The following is a 23,217-nucleotide window of genomic DNA, read 5'->3' as shown; positions in this document are numbered from 1 at the left end:
GAAAAGCCAAAGGATCCCGGTTTAACTTTCAAGGACCCACATAAGCCAGATGCAATGGGGGGGGGTGCATGTATCTTGAGTTCAGTTTCAGTGGCTGGAGGCCCTGGCATGCCCATTTTCTTTTGCTTTCTATGTCTAACTTAAATAAAAAATATATATATTAAAATTTTTTATGTCATAATTTTGTACATGAAAATGTCTCAGTTTTGTCTGTCATAAACAGGAAAACCCTAATAAAGCTTATAAAACTTGTAAAATGTAGTCTACGGTGATCTAGTTCTTTTGTTTATGCTGACCAGAATGTCATCTTTCATTTAAAGCTATAAACAAATTTAAAGTGGAGTTAACCTTATGTTCCAATTTGGAGAACATTTGCAGTTTATTGGAAATTGTGAAAATTTTATTAAAAAGCAACAGTTCCTTCTTAATTCATAAATCAAATTCTTATTTCTAAATCCCATCTAATAACCTATTTTCTTCTGTTGGGTTTTGAATAAGTCCAACAGTAAGATAGTTAAGAGATTTCCTTTATAGTATTTATCCTAGTTTGGTATTTTTGGTTGGCTAGGGAGTGCTGTTACTGAAGCCCAATTATAAGTGTGGTAGTTTGAATGCATGGTCCCATAGGCTCAGATGTTTTGTTAAAGTTGGGTGCATAGCTTTAGTCCCTAGAATGTAGATTCCTACAACAGGGACATGTCACTGGGGGAATATGTGAATTTTAGCCCAAAGGTATGCATCAAGGTTTGAGCATGGGGGTGGGGGCAAGTGTTTGGGGTCCCTGATCGCTGCATTTTGGTGTTTGCTGTCTGTTGGTGTTTTATCTCTGCTTAAATCTCTGAAAGGGGGCCAGCTTCTTCCACCATTGATAGAACTTCCCCTGGATCTGTAAGCTTGAAATAATGCCTTCCTCCTATAAAACTGTGACTGGTAAGATCCAAGTATTGTGAAACTGCCTACTGCAGAATTTGGTACCAGAGAAGTGATGTCTTGCTGAGATGAATATGACCATGTGGATTTTAGTCTTTTGGAACTTGTGTACTGGAGGAAAGCCGATGGAATTTTACTTGGAACTGAAGATGCCTTTAAGAGTGGTAAGCCAAATTTTATGGGCTATTTTGGAAAAGTTTGAAAATGCTAAGTGCAGAGAGAATTGAGTTGGCTTATGAACTTTCAAAAGGGAAGGAAAGACAGCAGAGAATTTTGGTAAAACTGAATTGTTGGCCTAAAGGCTGGCTGTGTTCTTTTGCCCAAGAGTCTGCCATGTGAACTTGATCAAGGTTGAATTTAAAAGTGTGGATTTGTGTTCTTACTGGAGGATATAGAACTGAAAGATATATAATTTAATCTTGGAGAAATTGTAGGAAATTTAATGTTACTAGCACAGAGATAGGTTTTAGAATACTGAAGCGGCTATAGTCAATCAGATTAATGCCATTAAGTGGGCCAAGAGCTTCACATTGAAAAAAATGGAAAGAAGCCTGAAGTGATTGCAACCAGGAAAGACTGAATGTGTGAGATTGCAAACTCTTTTGAAAGGAGAAGACTGAAATAAAGAAACCTGCTCTTCAAGGTTGAGATTTATTTCCTCCCTGGATTAACAAAATGGCTGAGTCCCTTTATACCTTGTATTGGTTTTGGAAACATGAAAAATTCATGGAAGTAGATTGGAAAGTACACATGGTTCCAGGAGCCATTGCTAAAATTCACCATGATGAATAAAAGGGAAATTTCCCCGTGTGGTCAGTGAGGTCACTGTAAAAAGTTTCATAGGAGTTGCTGCTAGGTGCTACATGGGAAGCAAAATATTCCTGTTTTTAAAGGTCAAAAAGGCCAGTGTGTGGAGCTCAAGATGAATCATGTTTTGCAGTAGAGACTGAAAGATAATTTAGATATACCAGGACTATGCAAAGGCCTCCATGAAGCACTGTTCTAGTGGTATAGAAGTTTTCCCTGGCTACTCATCCTAACTGGATGGATGGGGATTAGAAATCTAAATACTGTCATTACTGGTTAAGGATGTCACACTTGAACTGCAGATGTTTGATGCTTACCTGATGATTACTAATTTGGTCCAGTCTCTACTTGTTATATCTTATAGCAATGGAAATGTTTACTTTGTGTAATATGTTAGAAGTGTGCTACTTGGTTGATCTTACAGGACTCACAGTTAAGAGACAGTCTTGAATCTCAGATGGAACAATCTTAAAATTGATAAAGATTATGGTAACCTTTGAAATTGAACTAAATACAATTTGAATGTGAGATGGTTATGAGTCTACACAGGCCAGGATTGAACATGGTAGTTTGAATATATATCCTCATAGAGTCAGGTGTTTTATTAAAATTAACTTTATAGCTTCCGCCCCTAACCAGCAGACTCTTGCTACTGGAAACATATCTCTGGGGGCATATATAAATTCTGGCCCAAAGGTATGCACAGAAGTTAGAGCACTGAGGGTCTCTCTTGCTACTTTTTGGTGTTTGCTGGCTATTGGTAGTTTCTATCTGCTTGGATCTATAAATGGGAGTGAGCTTCTTCTTCCATTGTTAGAATTCCCCATGGATCTCTAAGCTTTAAATAAATGTCTTCCTCCCATGAGGCTGTGTTTGGTTGGATGCTTATCACAGCATTGTGGAGGTGTCTAGTACAATATGTTTTATGTAAACCTCCTGAGAACTTTGACCAAATCTATCTTCTGTCTGAAGAATTGACTTATAGGGAGAACTAATTATTTCAGTGAAAATTTAGAAAGGCAAAATAGAAAGATGGAACATACACTATCACTAATATAAAAATTTATGATTTAACACAATTGAATTTGCTTCATTTGTCAAATACTTGGGCCTTACCCCATAATCCCATAGCCATTAAGTATAACTTAATGCCAATAGTGCTGCAATTTATTTTTCCTCTCTTGACTCCAATTCTAATTCATGTATCTGCTCATATCTACATTGGTATCTCTTTGACATTTCAGGTTTCTAATAACCAACAAACAAAACAAGTGAAGCTACCAAAATAGTGATAATGAAACCTTCCATCTTCACTAACTGTCTGTATTAGTTACTATCTTCATTGCTGGGACAAAGTATCTGAAAAAAGCAGCTTTAGTAAGGAAAGGTTTAATTCAACTTACAGTTTGAGGGGAAGGTCTGGTGGCAAGAACATGAAGCACCTTGTCTCACTGTATCTGTAGCCAGGAAGTAGAAAATGATGAGTGATGATGCTCAGCTCACTTGCTCCTTTTTATGCAAGTCCAAGGCCATAATTCCATGGAAGGGTGTCACTCATATTTATGGTAGGTCATCTGACATCAGTAAACATAATCTAAAAATCTCACAAACACGTCCAGTGATTTGTTTCTGTTGTGATTATAAATCCAGTCAAGTTAATAATGAGATTAAACATTATACTACCCAATTTATTTTTCATTACCCTATCTCTCCATCAGTGACACCACCACCTGCTTCATTGCTCAAGCATCATCCTCAGTGCCTCCTACTCTCATCCCTTACATCCATTCATTACCTGATTCAGCTCTGATAAGTACCCTTGACCAACCTCTGTATCTTCACTGTTACCTCCAAGCCCATATCTGCCCAGATTACATCTCCAGACCCTGTACTGGCTTTCTAGTTTTATGTTTGCATCTATTCATTCTATTCTCCAACAGGGCAGTTATATTTTTTTAAAAAATTAAGCAAGTACATACTATAGAACTTTCCATCCTATTTCCTACATACCCTAGATAAATCCAAATTACCATGAATGCATTCTTACTGGGCCCTGAGAGGCCCAGGTATGAGGCCTAGTGGAACTTCCTGAGCCTACCTAAAGTTTGGGACCTGTCTCTGGCCAGCTATGACTCAGCAAGATGCCTAATTGCTTCTGGCCTGCTACTTCCGCTCAGGAGTTGGAATTATCATTTCAATAGTCACAGTTTACTATTGGTCCTTACCTCTTCCCCATCCTAAAATCCTTGCCTTCATCCCCAACATGATATAGGCAATTGCTTTTAACAATAAAGCGAGTTTTTTTTTTTTTTGAGTTCCTGCTTCGACAAGACTCCCGACTCAGTGTGGTTTTTCTCCGGTGGCTAGGAGAAGTCTGAGTCTTCCGACGCTCATCTCCTCCTCAACCCCTTGGGAGGAACCAGCAGGCCTGGTCCTTCCCTCAGCACTACCTGCCTTCACCAGCGGAGCCTGGCACATTCTAAAGTCCTCACTGAGCTCATCTTTGCATGCTCTTGTGAAGCCACTTTTGTCTCTCTTATGCCATACATCCTAGACAAATTGACCTTTTGGTGTTTGGAATCAGTGACTCATTTCCATGTTAGCTACATTCTTTTGATTTTTCTCAGACTCAAGTTTCTTGTGCCAAGTGTATTAGTTACTTTACTCACTGCTATTATAAAACACCTGGCAAAAACAATTTAAGAAAAGAAAGGTGATTTTGGCTTACAGTTTGGGGTGATATAGTCCATCATGGTGGAGAGGACATGATAGAAGGAGCAGGAAGCATCTGGTTACACTGCATCCATGGTCACAAGACAATGATGAATTCTGGTTCTCAGATTGTTTTCTCCTTTATATTCAGTCTGATGGGACTCCGGTGCATCAGATGGTGCTGTCCACAATTAGGGTGAGTCTTCCTATTTCAATTGGCCTCATCTAGAAACTTATCATAGACGTGTTGAAAGGTTTGTCTCCTAGGTGATTCTACATTGTATGAAGTTGATAATAAATGTTAACCATTGTTCTAGGTTTTTCATTATTTAAGGCCAATTTCTATGGAGCTTTATTGAAATCCAGATCTATACTAGTTATCCTATTTCTGCAGATGCATGCTTCACTTTGTGCATCTGGGTTTGTGTTCATTCTGGGGAATTGAACCCAGGTTAGCAAACATTGCAATCAAGTGCCTTTAATAGCTGAGCCAGCTTGCCAGCCCTATTTGTCCTATTTCTCAGTCATCTCTCTATTATATCATCATACTTTGTGATATTTATCAGAAATCATTATTTGAGATTATTTTATTCACTTACTTATTTTCTGATCCTTTCAATAAGAAGATATGCTCTATTTCAGCAGAAACTATTGGCTTTATTTATACTTCTGCTGAATATCTAGTATTCAGATTAATAGTTAAAATTGAATAGGTCTTTAGTAAGTATTCATTGAATAAATGAATGATGCATCACCAAAAATTATGGAATATTAGTGACAAATATTGTTCCATATATGATAGCTTAATACAGTGCTTAATTAATAGTTCTCTTTGCATCTTTAACTATATAATTAATTTTTGAGGCTCTGTATTGAGTCCCTTGAATAGAGAAATAAAAACAACATATTTTGGGAAGGTAGATGGTCCCAAAGTAGCAAACTGTATCTCCTAAAACATTTCATGAAAACTGTCAGCTAAAGAAAGTATAATTGGAGTAATAATACTGTCAGAATGTTGTAAAAGATACGTAGAAAACATGAGATAAAAATGGAAAAAAGTTTTAAATAGAGATGTTCTAGGATGAGTTACATGCATTTAAAATAGCAAAAGTTTTAGCTATTTGAAGACTCTGTACAGTTATAAGCTTTGAGTGGTAGAGAAAGAACTTTGTGATTATTCCTCTTTGCTGAGGAATATGACAAGCAGAAAACAGGATCATGGACTCAGAGAAAGCATTGCCTTTGGTGGTGTTTACTTTCTTTAACTTTACTTGCAGGATTTGTCTGGAACATGTATTTTCTTATTCTCCTCATCCTTTCTATGGCTTATAATTCTACACACATCCCAAGGGCAGAGGCTGTAACATACTTGAGCTTTGCATCCACTTATCAGCTCATTCAGTGTCAAGCTCCTGGTAGATCTGGTAGGTACCCCAGGCATCCACCTCATAGTGAAATACAAGAATGTTCTGCTTTGGTGCAGATATAAGCTTGGTATAAGGACACCCCTTATCATATTTTATTTTTACATCAGTATTCATATTTAAGTTGGGTTTATTTTGTAAGTGCAGGATACTCTCCTTTTGTCCTTCCTCACTGACATTGACAGGAGAAGCTTTCATCTAAAACATAAATAAGCTGAGCTTGAATTCAAGACTTCCTGATTTTAAGGAACTGTCTGCAATGCCTTCACACTTTTCTAAAGCATTACAGTTAGAATACTATGTGCAGGATTTCAAAAGAGACTTTTCTCATTATCTGAAAACTGTAGCTAAGACATTGCTCAGCAAAGGATTAACCTTATCCAGGAAGAGAATGGCCTTCGCCTCTAGCTACTTAGAGGTAACTTCTAAGCCCTGTAATATTCTGCTTAGTCAGTTTTAAAAAAATTATCTAGGGCCATGGACCATGTCAGATCATCCAAATGAACAGTGTGGTTCTTAGTTGCAATTTTAGGCTCACAGGATATAAGCTTGACCTCTAGAAATGGTAAAGATGATGGTCAGCTATATGTGCATTTAGCGTTGTGTAACCAGTCACTACTGTAAGAGATTGGTAGGTAGTTAATGAATTTACCCTTTAGACCATAATAAGAAAAATAGTTTACTAATTACACTTTAAGAGCTCAACAGGCACAGCAGTAGCTAGAGTATTTCCTGCAGCCCTGCCACATAAGTCAATACTCAGGGAGGGGAGATGGTCTCCATTTGTAAGAAATATGATTATGGTTAGGGCATGCATTACTTACTTGTCCTATTAGGCAACAAATACCTGACAGAAGGAACTTAAGGAGGAAAGGCTTATTTGCAGCTCCAGGACAGACAGTCCATCATGGTGAGGAAGGCATGGTGATAGGAGCATGAAGCAATGGGTCATATTCAGTCCACAGTTAGGAAACAGCTCAGCTCACTTTCTCACTCTAAATAATCCAGGACCTCAGCCCATTGAATGGTGCCACCCACTTTTAGGGTGAGTCCTCCCACCTCAATTAACCTAATCTAGAAAATCCTGCTGATGAATTTTGGGATTAAGAAAGGGTTTATGGCTCCAAACTTTTGGCCTCTTGTGTATTTTAACAAAGAATTGAGAAAACAGCCGGGCATGGTGGCGCATGCCTTTAATCCCAGCACTCGGGAGGCAGAGGTAAGAGGATCGCCGAGAGTTCGAGGCCACCCTGAGACTACAGAGTTAATTCCAGGTCAGCCTGGACCAGAGTGAGACCCTACCTCAAAAAATCAAAAAAAAAAAAAAAAAAAAAAAAAGAATTGAGAAAACAGACTCTGAGAAGGATAAATTATTAATTATTGAATTTATTTAGGGGGAAATTACGAGGTTTATTGTGATGGGAATTAAGATCCAGGGGTGAGGCTAGGTGAAAGACTCTAGTCAGAGGTGAATTCTTCTTCTTGTTTTCCTGGTAAGGGAGAGGACAGATGGGAGAGTCTCCTTCACAGAGGCTGTACACTTGCACATGGAAGGCAAAGCATAACTAAAAGATCCCCTTCACACAAAAGAACAAAGAGGATTAAGAGAGAGTAAAGGACTAAACAGATCACAGATCACACATGTAATAGAGTGAGGACATACCAGAGGCTGGAATTGGAAATTCATATGCCTGAAGAGTGAGTAGTCAAGAGAGTTATTACACATGGGAAGTAGCCCCAGAGCTTAGAAGGAAATCCCAAATATAACAAAGTAGAAAGGCATCTGGAAAGAGAACATATATGAGGAAGGAAGAGAAAAATTACCCTGGCAGGCAAGAAGTGCCTTCCCTTCCCTCAGTCAGACTGGGAGAGGAGAGGAACTTACACACTGATATTGAGTGAAAGAACCACTGGCCATTCAAGACACCAGCGTGGAAGAGAGAGGTTAGCACATGACAAGCCCATTATAATTAATTGAGATGATCTTTGGTTATAAGATTCAGGTATGTAAGAGAGAGAACTGATTGGTTTGTGGATCCAGGGGTCTGAATCACAAGCTAGCCCACATAGGTGGTATGTTAGATTGGGGAAACAGTAGAGGGTACTGTATTCATTGTGGATGAGACTGGATCAGCTGTGAGTTCTAGTTCTGCCAAGGCAAGTTCTCTCCTTGGGCCTTTCTTCCTAAGTTGTATTAAAAAAAAACAACAACAAAAAACAAAACAAAACAAAACAAAAAACTATCTTATTCTGTTTTTCCTTCAATACTTCACAAACATGACCAGAAAAATTAGGGTAAAATTTGGAGAGAAACTGAGGATTTTAAGGGGAAATTAGAGTATATATGTAAACACATGGATTTAAGAGAAACTGAGGCTTTAAAAGTTAGATTAGCGTACAGCTGCAGACATGTGGAAATAGAGTCTAGGAGCTTTTGTAAGCAAACTTGTGAAGAACCTGCATGGCATCTGGTATGTGTGTTTAGAGAAGTTAAAAGGGCAAATGGTGAGGTTCAAGGGAAAGAAAAAAATGAGAGGGTAGATATAAAAGCAGAGACCAAGAGATACAGAGCAGAAATGAGTAAAGAAGAAAGTTATACTCATGTTTACCCTGAGCTTAAAGAAATTACTTACTTAGCAATCCTAGAGTTGGTGACAGCACCCATGGGGTAGATCTGGAGTGCAATGAAAATATGTATATGATAAATTCAGAAACCAAAGGAAAATCATGCGTAATCAAAGAGAGAAGTTACTCCAAGCTATAAAACAGAGACAAACGGAAAAGCCATCCAAACAAACAGTTTTATGCTCTACCTCTACCCCACCCACCCAGCCCGGCTGGGTGGGGGGAAGCCAGGCTCAGATGTATCCTTGTGGCCTGTAGGAGATAGGAAGGCAGACAGAGCGGAGAATCAGAATAGCAGAGCGGAGCTGAGCTGAGCTGAGCAAAGTGGAGCAGGCAGTCCTTGACAGGAAGATGACGGGAGTTTTTACCGGCAAGAGGAAGACCTGACTGATTGGTGGATTGAGGGTGGACCACTGGGCCATCCCATGGCTATCTGTCTAGGTAGTGTGCGACACTGGGCAGCAGGCAGGGCTGTAAAACAGTCTGGATCAGACATGAGTTCCATCTGTGTATCAGCACGTGGGGTGGCATCTCATGGTTCTCTTTGAGCTTCAATCCCTAATTGAAACTGCCTATAAGCAGCTAGCTTTCTCCTACCTTCCTTCAGTGTGAGTCTTTGTGTACAGATTCCTTCTGTGTAACTCATGTCATATGAAACACAATAGCTGTAATTGGCTGGTAAAAAGTTCTGGGAGGTTAGTGTGAACTGCCAAATGCGTAATTTCCAGTTGTGCCATTTCTGCTATGCAAATAAGAGTCATGAATATAAAGACAGTACAACGAGTTGAGAGAGGGTCAAAGGTGCTGTGTTATAGCTCTGTAATTACAGCATTCCAAGGCTAGAAATTTGGGATTCCCAATCCAGTTATATTTTCTGAACAAAATTCTTCACATCTCTTTACAAAGAGTTTGGACACGGTTTCCATTTGGCAGTGTTTGGTGCCTTGTTGCCCATCAGCAAAGTAAGCACAATCTACCGGGCTCTGCAGAGGATGACAATGGAAGCTCATGCCTGGATCGCTCTGCAACATGCCACTGTGTCTTTTCTGTTGCTAATTTTAAGTTTTATCCTTTGCGCTGTAAGACATCACAATGTTACAGTGTTACTGAGATCTGCAAGTCCTTATAGGGAAATACTGAGCCTAAGAATGGCTTTAGGGCCTTCTATGCTGTATACACAAGGTCCCAAACAAAATGCACTACTACTGACCTGCTAAACCACCAGACACTTCTGTGTCAACCTTCCTGAGAGGAACTGTGCACACCCAGTGCCATTAATCATTGCTCTGCCACCTCTCTGCAGTCCTCAAAAGAAGTGTGAAAACTGTGGTGAGGGGTGAAGTGTGGAGACATTAGCCATGCATGTGGTGTAGTGCATGGTGAAAGTCTGCCATTCTTTCTGAACCAAGTGAGCTGGGGTCCAATAGCTTCAGGCTGATGGTGCTGCCTAATAGTGTGGAAACTGGCATCTGTCTAAGAAATGATTTGGTGTTAATGATCTATAGCCTTGGCTGACAAGGCTTTTGAAAGAGCCTGACATAAGCCTCCTTAAAATAAGGGGATAAATGTACCCTACAGATTGCTATCCATTGTTATTTAACCTGCATAGCTCTGGAAGAAAGCCTTTTCTGACAGCCTATAGGCTTATAACAATGGTGGTACAGGAGGCCCGATTCCTAGGTAGCCACAGCATGGGGCAGAGGCTCCTTAGCATTTCCTGTGGGTCTCTGTAGAGGACCATGGAAGTTAGAGGTATGGCTTGATCAACAAGGCATTTGGGATGGTTGCTTGGGAAAACAGTGGTGTTCTGCAGTCTAGAGAAAGCATATCGGTATGTACCTTCAGCAGGACTGAAGAAATAGGTAGTTTTTCTTCTCTGAAAATGTCTTCAAAGAAGGAAGTAAGAGGGAACTAAGAAGGTAACATGACAATTAGGCAAATAGCCTGGGAAGGCTCATAAGAGGAATCTTATCTCTGCCTGAAGCTTGGCTTCTCAGTCCTGTTGTCTATGACTCACAGTCTATGCTAAATAATCATTATTACATTTATCATTTAACTTTAAATGATTTAATTTAAGTCATTGTGACTTTGTCCTCTTGTTTGGTACAAATATGTTGAGATTGTCTGCCAAATATTATCTATTTGAAGTCATGGGCAAAATATAAAATTGCTGTATGTTTATCAAAATCTTTAATGTATATCAGGTTAATTGCTATCCAAGAACAAATGAAGAATATTGTTAAGCAGTGTTTTGTCTTTCAAAACAGATTTGTTAAGTGTTGTGTTAAAGATTGGCTATTTTAATTCAACAATAACCAGGTTATGACATATTTTGTGTAATCAAATAGTTTTATTGGAGACTGGTTAAATTACTGTCTCATTTCTGGTTTCTTAAGTTTACTGTTTATAAGTCTATTAACTCTTAAGAAATAGACCCTGCTTCAATGTGCAAACTCACACTAAAACAATGGTCTTTATCTGAAAAGAAGAATCTCAAATTCCACTGGTATGATTGCAGCCTTCCCTGGATAATTGGTACCCACACAATTGTTTAAACTAATCAAAAATATTTTCAAATATAGTTTTCAAGACTTATGCTGTCTTACTTGCCTTTTCCTGACAGATTCTAGGTCAAATTAATTGGTTTAAATTTGTTGGCAGGAATATTGCTTTCAGGAGTGGTAATGTGTTCTACCTATGCTTATAGTGTTAGATATTCAAAGGATAAAACATGCCTACTTTCCATGCTTCATATATGGCCTAAACTGTCACAAGACAATTAAACTTAAATGTTAGAATGACTTTAAGTTTTTGAGCCATTCTTTAACTAGATATGTTTCACTAATCAGATGTTCTATATAAACACATTCTTGAAGGTAGTTGGAAATTCCATTCTAAGTGTTTTGATAACTTATGTAGAAGCAAAATCCAACTGGAGTCACTAGAACTAAAAAATGCCAATATTTTGGCTTCTTCACGCAGGTCACAAAGGCACAGGAAATGATTAGACACTGTGATAGTTAAGGTGTTGTCAACTTGATCTGTTTAGTAATCCAGAGAATCCCTTTCGGGAGGGTCTTGGAGGTTGCTTCCAGGAAGAATTAACTGAAGGAGGAAGCCCTTCCCCCAGAGTGAGCCCTTCCTCCAGAGCAGGCAGCCCACTCAGAGGGGTACTTCACATAAGGAAGCTCTGGTTGAAAAAGAGCCACTTCCTTCTCCCTACTTGGCTGCCAGAGCTGCTTGCTATCTTTCAGCATGGATTGAAGACCTTTGTGGGCTGGAGACCAGCATCAACTGAAGACCTATGTGGATCAAAAACCAGCAGCTTCAGGAAGCCTCCAGGTCTTCAGTGCTGGATTGGGACTGCTGAGGCATCTGGCCACATGGACTGAGCAGCTACTGGGTTCCTTGATTCTCAGGCCTGCAACTGCTATTGGATTACCAAAAGATAATCCAATAAGTTCCCTTTTTAAAATAATTCATTCTAGCAGTTCTGCTCCTCTAGAGAATCCTGACTAATACAGATACCTCTACCATGTCTTATATTGGCTTTCTGGTAAGTCACCTGTCCTTTCTTATCAGGGAGTATATGAAGACCTGGGGACAAACAAACAAAATGAAACAAAACAAAAACAACAACAACAAAAAAAAAACCAGAGTACAATCTACAATAGGAGAGTCACAACAGAGAAAAATTTGTCCTCCAAGTTCCCGCAAAGAGGGAAGGCCACTTGCGCAACACAGCCCTGACTCTTCCTAGCATATGACACTCATGCTGAAGGAGACATAGAAACTTCTCCCTGCCCCTAGACTCTCCCTTGGAGAGCCACTATTGACCTCCAAAAGTACTCCTTTAGTTAAATTTTATCTACCTTTTTGGTATTAGTCACTTAGATACAAAAATATAACTAAGCATAAAGGGGTACCTCAAAGCCTAGAATGAGACACAGACAGATGAATGTGTTCCCCCTTTCATAAAGTATGCCATATTTTCTATCCCTGCTGTTCAGTTTCTTCATTCTACCTGCCTATGCTCATGAAAACTCATTCCTTGCATGGGCCCAAGAATGCACATGATAGTGATCTGACTAACTGCCAGGTTTGTGAGCTTCTGCTCATTTCCAGCACCCCCTAACTTCCATGCTGGGTATCTCCTCTCCAAAGGGATGACTGAACCAATTACCAATACATGTGAACCAGGAAAGAGCTAGCTTTCCTACTTTAACTCAGGTTACTAGACAGGATGATTCTCAATGGCCTATCAACTCTACCAGGAATGAACAGGAACACAAAAAGAGCTTTTCAAAAGAGGAGACTGAAAGACTCTACTAAGGTATGTTGGCTCCTCTTTAGTAGTTCCAGCTACATGATAGGGAGAACAATCAAAGATATCACGATGGTTATTTCCAAATCTGGGATACATATATGTGACTGCTGGGAAAAAGGAAACCATATTTGCTTAAAATATCCCAGTAATTGCTACCTAGGATGGGTCTCTTTAGACTTATGCTAAAACATCATTATCCTCCAACCATCAGAATGGTTTGCTACTGGATGGGTCCTAAGGATAAAAGTACTTTTGGCAGCCCCTAATTTCACACAGTGGCACTGTAGTGTCAACATTTGGCCCCAGCTACCCTCAGGATGGATTGGAAGATACACTCTAGGATTCCTTTGAATGCAAGGGTGACAAGTAAAAACCTTAGAACACCCAGCCAATTTACCTGTTTTAAAACACAAATGTACTAGGAGTGTTTTGTAGTGGTAACATCATTTAGTCTCCATTTTTATTCCATTTGTTGGCTTAAAATATGCCATTTGACACATAGAAACTCTCACTAAATGTACCCAGAAGGATTTAACTAAAAGAGATGAAGGAATTTCCTTTCTGAATTCCGAGGTCCAAATAATGAGAAAGCCAATTATTCAAAATTGCATGACTTTGGACATCTTCACAGCATCCCATATACAATTATCAGGGTTGAATGTTGTGTATATATTCCTGATAAGCTAACTTCTGATCTGTTTACAAGACCCATAGAAACAGATTCAGACCATGTCAGACACCACTGTGCTATTAGGTAAACAGTTCTTGGAGTGGATCACAGGTTTCTTATGGTGGAAAAATTACCCATTGTAATCTTCGTAGTTATTCTACTGAGCTTTGGACCTGTGTACTCAATTGCTATTTTAACTTTACCTCTGCTCATTCACAGGCAGCTCATACTAAGGAATCTAATTCCATCTATATATGGACCCCTTTGATCACCCATCAAGAGTGAGTCACTTGCCACTTCTAATGGGACTACCAACTGTCTCTATCTCATAGTGTTAGACTTCTCAGTCTCTGAGATAGTCTTTAACACTTACATCACTAATGTTTACAATTCTTTTTTTTTTTTTTTTTATACTAGGTGAGAAAAATCTACACACCAAAGGTGATGGGACATCTGACTAACAGAATTCTCTCTTAGGCCTTTAGATAGTCCCCCTCTGGGAAAGACTAACTGCCATATTCTATGCCCTAGTTCATCCAGAAATAGTTTAAGACTGACATCATTGTCCTCCTCTTACCTCTAGCAGCAGTTAGAGTATCTTCTCATGACTTGGAGAAATGAATGAGAACTAGGTAAGTAACATGACAATTAGGCAGATAGCTAGGCAAGGATCATAAGAGGAATCTTATCTCTGCTTGAGGCTTGGAATAGAAGCACCTTTTCAGTCCAGGTGTGGCGGCACATGCCTTTAATCCCAGCACTCAGGAGGCAGAGGTAGGAGGATCACAGTGAGTTCAAGACCACCCTGACAGTACATAGTTAATTCCAGGTCAGCCTGAGCCAGAGTGAAACCCTACCTCAAAAACAAAAACAAAAACAAAATCCTTTTGCAGAAGCAGCTGAGGATGACACTAGATATTATCCTAAGAAAAACATTCTCATCTGTATAGAGGTCATCACCTTGGAACTTTAGCAGTAGATGGTAAACATTTCACAGGAGGAGGCTAGCACCATCCTCTACCCTCACATACCACTTACATAAAAGGTCATTGTGTTTCTCCTACTTCTTTTTCACTTCCTAACAACAGTGGGGCTTAGCCTAGATGAGGTACTTGAAAGTGTCATGAATAATTAAGTTAGCATTTCATCAACATTACAAAATACCTAATACAAGAATTCTAGAAAGAAAAAAGGGTTTCATTCATTACTTGATTTTAGACATTCAAGGGAACAGCTACTTTACTTGAAGAGTTTTGGTGAGGGACCCAAGGAAGATAACAGATATCAGGAGTACATGTTGAGCCAAGAGGTCATATCCTGAGCTAGGAAGTAGACAGAGCTGGGTAGGTCAAGTTTGTTTCTTTATAACAACCCTCCTGTGAGAACTCAAGGGGGTGTAGAACTGCCTTTCGAGGGTATGTGTCCAGTCATATAAAGACCTCCTGCTACATGACACATGTGCTACAGCACCTTCCAATATTTCCAGTTTGGGTACCAAGACTCCAATCGCATGAGCTCTTTGTGGGACACAATGCAATCACATCAAGTCCATAGCAGCTCGTGTCTTCTTCCAACTTTAAGTATTCCTGCAATGTGCCTATTCTTCACTGGAGAACAGGGAGAGCTTTGTAACAAAGAAGAGATGAAACTTTTCTGCTACACTGGAGAAGTTCAATAACAAAATATAATTTGAAATGCAAATCAAGCTGTCAGTAAAATACAAAATAGGGGTTGGAGAGATGGATCAGCAATTAAGGTGCTTGCCTGTAAAGTCTAGCAACCTGGGTTTGAGGTCCTGGCATGTTCATTCTCTTTATCCTTGCAAAATAAATACCTAAATAAATCAATATGTAACTACATAAATAAGGAAATAATAATACAAAACAGAGAGTGGGGATATGACTCTGTGGTTAATGGCACTTTCTTGCAAAGCCTGATGGACCAGGCAAAATTATACAATACCCATGTAAAGTCAGACACACAAGATGGCATGTGTGTCTGGAGTTCATCTTCAATGTCAAGAGGCCCTGATGTATCCATTTTATCTCCTTCAAATAAATAAATAAAAACAAAAATACTTACAAAAGGGAAACCAGCTTAGAATCAGTCAAAATTGTGAAATATAACATTTAAATGTTTTTGTTCCAGGTTGGAATGTTCTAAATGGATCTGGGATATTTCACCTTTTGTCTTTCTTTCTTCCGCTTCCTGCATCTCTACTTTTTATTCTACCTATTTATATCTGTCTGTCTATCTATCTAGCTATCGTCTGTGTATCTGTCCATTATCTATCAACCATTCATCTTTCTTTCTTTCTTTCTTTCTTTCTTTCTTTCTTTCTTTCTTTCTTTCTTTCTTTCTTTCTTTCTTTTTTTGTTTTTTTGAGGTAGTGTCTCACACTACCAAGCTGACCTGGAATTCACTATGTGAATGTGGCTTTGAACTCATGGTGATCCTCCTACCTCTGCCTTCTGAGTGCTAGGATTAAAGCAGTTATTAGTGAGCAAAGAATGAGGTTTCATTATTGTGTTTCCAAACATATTTGTTTGTTTCTATCCTCTTCTTCCTCACCTTGTGCTCTTCCCTCCAAATTAGCCTTATTTTGCTTTCATATTTAATGTTTACTTTTATCTTTTATTCATTTCTTATCACATCTTATTCCCCCTACATGTCTCTTTTCTCAAATCATAGCCCACACTCAAATTTCATTGTTTATATATTATACATAAAAATTAAAAGTTAGGATCCATATATAGGAGAAAACATAAATATTGTCTTCCTAGGCTGGGTAACTTCACTTAGAATTTCATCAGGTTTCCTACAAATTTCATTTTTCCTCACATTTTCATTATCCAATGTGCAGTTGATGGGCACTTAGACTGCTCCTATTTCCTAGGGGTTGTGACTATATTGTACAAGTACCTCTGTTGCAGGAGACAGCAAGCAAACCATTTAAGGATCACAAGGAATCGAGCACTGAAGAGCTGCATGACACAGTTCCAGCCCAGCTGTCTCTTTCTTGAAGTCCAATGTTGCCCCTCTATAGAAAAATTTTTGGCTCTGTATGCTACAGAGATCTGTGGTTTTCTGTATAATGTTTGTCTTTCTCTGTCTTTCACTTGGTGTCCCAATCTCTAAGTTTACTTTTCCAGTAAAAATTGGTGTTACTGAAGTGTTGGTCAATGTATCTGAAAGAGGCTCTGGCATAGAATTGGAAAAACAAGAAAATGGGTCAGAGATAATTGTTTTCCTTAAAGGCCTTAAAGAAAGTCAGGCATGCAGTACAGTACACTTAGGAGGAAACAATCTTTCTGTGCCATTTTCCACAAAATTCCCCTGAGAAATGGTAGGTGCATTTTAAGTCTATTTCAGTGATGGGCTCTTAGGAGCCTCTGGATCTGTGATTTGGTAGGTGTTGAATGTCCTCGTTATCTACCTCCTTCATCCTTGTGCTGATATCAGGTTCACTGAGAAAGAAGCACTCTTACTCATTTCCCCAATTCATCTGTGGTTTTCAGCTGGGGCCAGGGTGAAGTGCACTGGGTCATTTTTTCTCCTGAGGTCCCTCTGGCACCTAAAAATGAGAAGCAGAATCGCCAATGGAGAATGAAGTCAGCTCCAGTTAAATGGGATAACCAATCTTAATTCAGAGAGAATTAAAAGGGTGTAGACCCTCTTATAGCTCAAGATTAGTGGGAGCTTGATATTGGAGAACAAACTCATTATCTGGATATGATTCTGACTTTTTTCCCAGTTCTGGATATGGGTTCCTTTCCACTGAATGGATCTGTTAGCCAATCCAAGAGCAGTTTGTTACTCACCATGGCTATATGCCACTGTTGCACTTGTGTGAGCATTATGTCATGTTGTGTGCTTCTGAGTACCTTATGCTTTGAGTTCCTTGACAGATGTTGGCCAGTTCCCCCTAGTAGCTCATGTAGTCCCTTCCAGCACTAGATGGGCTAGCTATCTGGGGACTGGGCCTCTTCTGGATTCCAATCAGGTCTCTCCATGGTCTGTGCTGACAGAGCATGGTGTTTTCAGCAGTAGGGTCTTAACATTAACCTCTGCTGCGTAATCAAGTTCTCTGGAAGAAGTCTGTCTTGTTTGTTTTAGGAGACCTTGTAGACCTCTCCAATTAACAGCTCACTGTGGTGTTAACCACATCCTAGTATAAGAAATTACAGGCCAATATCAAGGGAAAAGAAAAAGAGGAGAAAAAAAGAGAAACTGGAGGAATTTAAGGTTAGGTTTCATCTCACCCTCTCCAGGGCATTTGAATTCAAGTGCTCTCCCTAAGGTCTTATTGAGGATTCAACCTTCTATCCTAATTTCATTGTGTCATTTTTTCTTACTGCTGAGTAGAATTCCATCATATAGATATATCACATCTTGGTTATCCATTCAACCAATGGTGGACACCTGGGTTGATTCCATTCTCAGCTATTGAGCAGCTATAAACATGGTTGAGCAAATATTTCTGAACTGAGGTGCAGTGCTTTTTGGATAAATGCCCAGTAGGGGAATAACAAGGTTTGTTTGTAACTCCATATTTATCCCTTTCAGGAGTCCCCATATTAATATCCATAGTGGTTGTAGCAGCTTATATTCCCACCAACAGTGAATGTTTGTTCCTATGTCTTCACATCCTCACCAACATTTGTTTTCATTTGATTTTTAATGTTTGCTATCTTTACTGGGATAAGGTGGAATGTCATAGTTGATATAATTGGTATTTCCCTAATAGTTAGGGATGTTGAACATTTTCTTTAGTGTGTGTTATCCATTTGCATATCTTCCTCTGAGAACTCCCTATTCAGTTCCCTGCCCCACTTTTGGAGTGGGTTTTTTGATTTTTTTTATTGTTTAGTTTACTGTCTTCTTTTTAGATTCTAGATAATAGGCTTCTGTTAGTTGTATAGTTGGCAAAGAATTTCTCCCATTCAGTGGGTAACTATTTGCTATGTTAATGGTATGTTTGTCTGTGCAAAAGCTTTTTAGCTTTATGATATCTCATTCTTTGAGGGTTTGTTTAATTTCTCAAGCTAACAAAGTTTTGTTCAGGAAGTCTTTTCCCACTTCTATATCATGGAGTGTGCCTCCTATTTTTTCTTCTAGTAGTTGAAAGGTTTCAGTTCTTATATTGAGGTCTTTTATCCATTTGGGCTTGATTTTTATGTATGGAGAAATGAGTGGTTTTAATTTCATTTTTCTACATTTGGTCATCCAATTTGTCCAACATCATTTGTTGAAGATGCTGTATTTTCTCCAGTCTATGTTACTGGAACATTTGTCAAAGATCAAGTAGCTATAGATACTTGACCTAAGGTCTTTGTCTTCAATTCTGTTCCATTGGTCTATGTTTCTGTTTTTATGCAAGTACCATGCAGTTCTTGTTACTATGGCTTTGTAATATATCTTTAAATTGGGTATGATGATATATCCAGAGGTTCCCCCTCCACAGGATGTGTTTGAATATCCAAGGCCTTCTGCCATTCCATATGAATTTTGAGATCATCTTCTTCAAGCTCTGTGAAGAATGATACTGGTCTTTTTACTGGCATTGCATTAAATCTGCATATTACTTTTGGTAGAATTGCCATTTTCACAATATTAATTCTACCTATCCAGGAGCATTGAAGGTCTTTCCATCTTCTCAAGTCCTCCTCAGTTTCTTTTTTGAGTTTATTTTTTTTAAGCCATCTTCATTATGTAGATCTTACACATACTTGCTTAGTGTTATTACAAAGTATTTAATTTTTTGTTGCTATTGAAAATGGGATTGATTCTTTGATTTCTTTCTCTGTATACTTGTCCTTTGCATATAGAAGAGCTACTAATTTTTGTGCATTAATTTGGTATTCTGCCACTTTGCTGAAGTAATTTATTACCTTTAGAAATTTTGAGAGGGAGACTTTTGTGTCATTTATGTATAGGATCATGTCACCTGCAAATATGGCTGACTTGACTTCTTTCTTTCCAATTTGAAGCCCTTTTATTTCTTCTCCTGTCTTATTGCTTGGGCTAGTACCTCTAGTACTATGTTGAAGAGGAGTGGTAAGGGTGAGCACCCTTGTCTTGTTCCCAATCTCAGTGGGAACTCCTTGAGTCTTTTTGCATTAAGGCTTATTTGGGCTTTAGTAGTTTATATATAGCCTTTATTGTGTTGAGATACAAACCCTACATGCCTATTCTTTCCAGTGTTTTGATCATGAAGTGGTATATTTCATCAAAGACCTGTGCATCAATTCAGATGACCTTTGGTTCTTATGGCTAAGTTTATTTATGTTGTGAATTATGTTGACTGATTTCCATATGTTGAACCAGACTTGAGGGTGGAAAGATTGCAAGAGCCACAGTTTGAGACATCATGTACATAGAAATTCCCTCACCCCCAAAATAATTGACTTCTTCTCCCACACACATAAACTACAACTCCATAGGGAACGACTGCAACCCTACTGAGGAGGGTCCCTAATGGGATGGGGGGAGAGATGAGGGAAAAGAGAGTACCAACATATGATGTATCCATACAAAATATGGTGTTAATAACAATAATAATAATAAAGCATGAAAAAATAAATTAGACAAAATGAGGAAAGTTTATAACCATAAGTGCACATAAAATATTCTGAGAGATCTCAAATAAACAATCTAATGATGCAACTTAAAGATGCTTGAGGGCTAGAGAGATGGCTTAGCAGTTAAGTGCTTGCCTGTGAAGCCTAAGGACCCAGTACGAGGCTCAGTTCCCCAGGTCCCACGTTAGCCAGATGCACAAGGGGGCGCACGCATCTGGAGTTCATTTGCAGAGGCTGGAAGCCCTGGTACGCCCATTCCCTCTCTCTCCCTCTATCTGTCTTTCTCTCTGTGTCTGTAGCTCTCAAATTAAAAAAAAAAAAAATTAAAGATGCTTGAAAAACAATAAGAAGCCAATCCCAACCCATGAGATGTCAAGAAATAATTAAAATTAAAGCAGAAAACAATGGACTAGAGAGTAAAAGACCAATACACAAAATCAACCAATGAAAGTTTGGTTCTTTGAAAAGCTCACAAGATTGACTACCCTACCCAAACTAACCAAAAGAAAGGAAAAACCCAAATAAGTAAAATTGGAGATGAAAGAGCAGCTATCTGATTTTAATGAATATATTATAAATATATATATAATCTAATATATATAATAAACATAAATATATTAATAAATATATTTATCTGCCTCATGGATACCTGTATTTATCTACTGATTGCCAGCTTTAGAAAAACATACTAGAATTTCTGCCAGTGATTGAATAATGGCTTTTTTCCTCTTGTATACAGTTTTCCTTTTTTTTAAAAAAATTTTTTTATTAGCATTTTCCAAGATCATAAAAATATCCCGTAGTAATTCCCTCCCTCCCTCACTCCCACACTTTCCCCTTTAAAATTCCATTCTCCATCATATTACCTCTCAATCATTGTACTTAAATATATACAATATCAACCTATTAAATACCCTCCTCCCTTCCTTTCTCTTCCCTTTATGTCTTATTTTTAACTTACTGGCCTCTGCTACTAAGTATTTTCATTCTCACGCAGAAGCCCAATCATCTGTAGCTAGGATCCACATATGAGAGAGAACATGTGGAGCTTGGCTTTCTGGGCCTGGGTTACCTCACTTAGTATAATCCTTTCCAGATCCATCCATTTTCCTGCAAATTTCATAACTTCATTTTTCTTTACCGCTGAGTAGATCTCCATTGTATAAATGTGCCACATCTTCATTATCCACTCATCTGTTGAGGGACATCTAGGCTGGTTCCATTTCCTAGCTATTATAAATTGAGCAGCAATAAACATGGTTGAGCATGTACTTCTAAGGAAATTAGATGACTCCTTAGGATACATGCCTAGGAGTGCTATAGCTGGGTCATATGGTAGATCAATCTTTAGCTGTTTTAGGAACCTCCACACTGATTTCCACAATGGCTGGACCAGATTGCATTCCCACCAGCAGTGTAGAAGGGTTCCTCTTTTTCCACATCCCCACCAACATTTATAATCATTTGTTTTCATGATGGTGGCAAATCTGACAGGAGTGAGATGGAATACCAATGTACTTTTAATCTGCATTTCCCTGATGACTAGTGACGTAGAACATCTTTTTAGATGTTTATATAGCATTCGTATTTCTTCCTTTGAAAATGCTCTATTTTGCTCCATAGCCCATTTTTTGATTGGCTTATTTGATTCCTTATTATTTAACTATTTGAGTTCTTGGTATATCCTAGATATTAATCCTCTATCAAATATATAGCTAGCAAAGATTTTTTCCAATTCTGTAGGTTGCCTCTTTGCTTTTCTCACTGTGCCCTTTGCAGGGCAAAATCTTTGTAATTTCATGAGGTCCCACTGATTAATCTGTGGTTTTATTGCCTGAGCAATTGGGGTTGTATTCAGAAAATCTTTGCCAAGACCAATATGTTGAAGGGTTTCCACTACTTTTCCTCTAGCAGTTTCAGAGTTTAAGGTCTGATGTTAAGGTCTTTAATCCATTTGGACTTAATTCTTGTCCATGGCACGAGAGAAGAATCTATTTTCATCCTTCTGCAGACATATATCCAGTTTTCCCAACACCATTTGCTGAAGAGGCTGTCTTTTCTCCATTGAGTATTTTTGGCATTTTTATCGAATATCAGGTGGCTATAGCTACTTGGGCTTACATCTGGGTCCTCTATTCTGTTCCACTGATCTACATGTCTGTTTTTGTGCCAGTACCATGCTGTTTTTGTTACTATGGCTCTGTAGTATAGGTTAAAATCAGGTATGGTGATACCACCAGCCTTATTTTTGTTGCTTAGTATTATTTTAGATATTTGGAGTTTTTTGTGATTCCAAATGAATTTTTGGATTGTTTTTTCTATTTCCATGAAGAATGCTTTTGGAATTTTGATAGGGATTGCATTAAATGTGTAGATTGCTTTAGGTAAGATTGCCATTTTCACGATATTGATTCTTCCAATCCAGGAACAGGGGATGTTTCCCATCTTTCTAGTGTCTTCTGCAATTTCTTGCTTGAGTGTTTTAAAGTTCTCATTGTAGAGATTCTTTACTTCCTTGGTTAGGCTTATTCCAAGGTACTTTATTTTTTTTTTATGCAATTGTGAATGGGAATGATTCTCTGATTTCATCCTCTGTGTGTTTGTTGTTAGCATATAAGAAGGCTACTGATTTCTGTGTATTTATTTTGTATCCTGCTACATAGCCATAGGTTTTGATCAGCTCTAACAGTTTGCTAGTAGAGTCTTTTGGGTACTTTATATATAGAATCATGTCATCGGCAAATAATGATAACTTGATTTTTTCCTTTCCAATTTGTATCCCTTTTATGTGTGTCTCTTGCCTTATTGCTATAGCTAAGACTTCCAAAACTATATTAAATAAAAGTGGGGACAGTGGACACCCTTGTCTTGTTCCTGATTTTAGTGGAAAAGCTTCCAGTTTTTCCCCATTTAGTAATAGGTTGGCTGTAGGCTTGTCATAAATCACTTTTATTATATTGAGATATGTCCCTTCTACTCCCAGTCTCTGTAGTACTTTTATCATGAAGGGATGTTGGATTTTGTCAAATGCTTTCTCTGCGTCCAATGAGCTGATCATGTGATTTTTGTCCTTCAACCCATTTATATAATGAATTACATTTATAGATTTGTGTATATTGAACCATTCCTGCATCTCTGGGA

Source organism: Jaculus jaculus, chromosome 6, assembly GCF_020740685.1.
Source record: "Jaculus jaculus isolate mJacJac1 chromosome 6, mJacJac1.mat.Y.cur, whole genome shotgun sequence".
NCBI classification, from domain to species: domain Eukaryota; kingdom Metazoa; phylum Chordata; class Mammalia; order Rodentia; family Dipodidae; genus Jaculus; species Jaculus jaculus.
The sequence above is the reverse complement of the archived record's forward strand: the minus strand, read 5'-3'. Positions refer to the sequence as shown.